The sequence below is a fragment of the Chironomus tepperi genome, unplaced genomic scaffold, assembly GCF_022539635.2.
Source record: "Chironomus tepperi strain 1889 unplaced genomic scaffold, CSIRO-AGI_Ctep_v1 contig_445, whole genome shotgun sequence".
Lineage (NCBI taxonomy): Eukaryota > Metazoa > Arthropoda > Insecta > Diptera > Chironomidae > Chironomus > Chironomus tepperi.
In genome coordinates, this window is record NW_027226567.1 from 8,483,769 (window position 1) to 8,487,455 (window position 3,687).

The window sequence follows — 3,687 nt, forward strand, 5'->3', positions numbered from 1 at the left end:
GTAGTACATTTTATATGTAATTGTATTAAAATAAACCCTGCAATAAAAATTTATATAGATAAGCACTGAATGTATTTTACTATCCATGTATTGCAATTATTTTAAGTAGAAATATGAATAAGTTGTTTGTTAAAACATGATGCCACATATGCTGAATGGAATCGATATCATTATTAGGGATCGTTTGGAAGTTATGTAACGTTCAAAATTAGCCTTTTAGACTTTGTATCATCCAAAATGACGCTTTGTAACACAATCATGAGCCAAAATTGTAAACTAATCCTCCAGTTAGCAGTTACCTAACTTCCGAATGTTCCATTATGAATAAAATTCTTGTCATAACAAACTTATTTCATAAAACTTAAAAAAAAGGTAGACTAATTTAAATTTTTAGATTTTTTCTTTCAGTTTGAATGTAAAAAGACAAAATGTATATTTTATGCGATAAAGTAACTTCCTAGTGACTGCATTTTCAATTCTTAATAAAGGAAGATTCAAGATATTCTTAAGGTAGATCTGGACATCTTCAGATGCTTTAGAGATTAATATTTCTTGAAGAAAATTGAAAATTAATCAGAATTTAGATGATCTACGAATATTATTTTTCAGAAAATCTAATCTCCAATCTTTCTAGTTCTCCAATGTCTCCAATTGAATACAACTTAGTTACAAGGGCGCCGCGTTATAGCCAAGAAATAAGGATGATCTCACCACCACATGTTGACTTATTCCGTACCATTTAAGCAACAAAAAGTTAACTTTTCGATTTGTCGTTTCTACACTTCTCAAATTAATGTGAGCTGCGAATCTCAACATAATGTCCATATTAGTCCATACTAGACGTCCATATGTGCCATCACAGTGCCATTACGGCTTATCCTAGTCTTGCCATTAAAACAAAGACTTAAAAGTGTCCTAGCATCTTAAATTGTTAGCAGTTCAGATTAAGTCATTCCCTCCATTTCAAAGTCTTTAACCTATTCAGAACAGAATCGTTGTCTTCTCACTACATCCAAGCTACATAACTGCCCTGCCATCACTACAGTAACAATTCAAACCTTGAAAATTCATTGAATATTAGATCACGACTACTTTGAACTTTTTTTCTACAACTCTTTATGATCTAAATTACCCTTTTTTCGTAGAATCTTTTGAGAGCTATTTTAAATTATAAAAACAAAATTGTTGCCCTTGAATTTCATTTTTATGTGAGTTTAATATATACAGTCATAATTTTAAGCAAATAAACTACCTTAATGGAAATTAGATATTTTTAGCATTTATTTATAGGGACTTTAGAACTGAAAGCATTTTCATTTACTTATAAGATAAGATATGCTGTAATAAAATGTGTGATAACATTAAATGTTCAATATTTACAAATTTTATTAAATGAATAAATATAGGAATTGTAATCCGAGCGACACAATGCGGCAAATTTTATAGTTTAGCATGGAAAAAGTTTAAGCTTTTCAGATCACTGAGATTCAGAGTTGCGTTAGAGTGTTTCATAGTTGCGGCAAAGCCTTACACGGCTGATGGTTGCTTAAATAGTAAGGATGCACCAGATCACTTCTTTCAGTTCACTTACATTTTATAGTGAGATCAGAATCACTCCCCAAATTGCACAAGTCGTTTAGTCGATCCAAATTCATGCATCAGGCCAGCGTAACTTTGAATCGGCTTAAATTAGTTTAAATTCTGAGTTACGTCGGCTGTTCGAGCTATTCGGGCTCTAATGACATTACTATCTACTAGAAAGTGAGCCCGTGTGATGAGTCTCCACTCCAAATGATCCAAAAAATGACAAGTAAACAATTTCTCCTTTAAAATGTCTCGAGCTTATGATTGTAGTGACACTATCGCTATAATTAGGGTCACGAGCATGCTACATGGTAAGCTGCATGTTAAGTTTAACCTAACCGTCACTGAGCCATTTTGATTCCCGATTCATTCTGAATATAAATGTGCTAAAATTAGCCGTCATGGTGCTGTTAGGGCCGCATGTATCTTGCAGTTAACGATGGACAAATTGTCTTGTTCTAATAGCTAGATGGTCGATTAATAACAAATTTTTTGAAACATTCCGGAGAAAATGTCTAAAGCTGGTCTAGTAGGTCTAGTAAGTCTGAAGGTCTAGTCAATAACTAGACATTCTGTCAAATTGTCCACTCGGGCGCGGAGCCCTAGCAACATATAAAATTCTCCTCAATTTTCTCCGTCTTTTTATTTGAATTCCATTTTTTATGTCCCCATTCTGATGGGATTTTCCACATGCCTAAATCTAATCGAAACACATTAAATCATTTATGTATTACTTTTACATGCATCATTCATCTATTCATTGCTCCTCATAAATCTGAAACAATAACATAACAGAGAAAAGTAAAAGATTATGTAAATTTTCCACACTTTTGAACTTTGAAGAGAAGTGTCTTCAGGAAATATTGAGTGAGGCATGCAAAGAACTTTTCAATATTGAATTTGCTTCGATGCTTCGAGGATGCTCCACAAAAAAAATAACCAAAACTGAAATGTAGAAAGAGAAAATAAACTTTGTTTGACTAACTTTTGTGGATATTCTTCTTCTAAATTTATTCATTTTTGTTGCTGTGGTTTTCGATAAATTTTTTTTCTCCTTGCTTTTCTTTATTTTTCATCATTTTCAATCACTTGAATGCCGCCTTTCTTGTGGTTAAGGAAAGGAATGGGAATTTGAGACGATAAAAAACAACATTTTTTAGCGTATTTACTCGTAACATAATTTTGAGTTTTTTTGTACATTTTGGAATGTTGTCTAACAAAATAAATCAATTTTCAGTCTATCAGAACTTAGATTCATGATCTGATTTTAGAAAAGAGCAAATAGAATTGATTTTAAGAAAGAACCCGGGAAAGCACGTGGTATATAAATAGCTGAAAATCCAGCCATAGGTTGACTTGACTCTTCTGAGGCTTTATTTCATTTAATCTGATCTGAAACCAGAGTCACGCTGGATAGATTTAACTGAATTGAATGTGAAGCCAAAACCTGGGCTTGGGCTGAATATTCAACCATTTATTAGCCTTTATAGAATTTCTAAGATTTTATACTGCAGTCCCGAACAGCAATCGATTCAGTTGAGCCGAATTCGGGACTAAAGCAGAGTCAGCCTGTCGTTGTATAGAATATGCTTTGTGGTATGACACACTAAAAATGCAGGTCGAATAACCGATTCTAAATCCGGCCACAGACTGACGTGACTCTGATATGGTACCTGATTCAAACCAAATCAGTGTGATCAATTCCACATTCTTAGTTTTATTACTAATTTCAAGTTAAACTTGTTAGGAAATTAATCGACAGACTTCAAGATTCAGGCGTTTAATTTTCACGTAAAAATTGTAGAATTTACGATTTTTATGATTTTGAGGATAGTGTCTGTATGGTCCTTAAACGGCATGTATTGGTACAATCTAGACATTTGCGTAACATGCTATGAAATCTCGTAGATTGATCGACTTGACTCTGACTTAAAGCCGAATTTCATCAAATTTGAATTAGAACCAGAGTCAAGTAGGCCTAAGGTAGGATTTTCTGCTTTTTCTTTGCTTTTAGCCCTCCAAGAGGACGTCCAAATGATTCATGGAAAATAAACAGCTTCTTCTACATTATTGCATTTGAAACCAGAAATTAGCTAGTGGAAG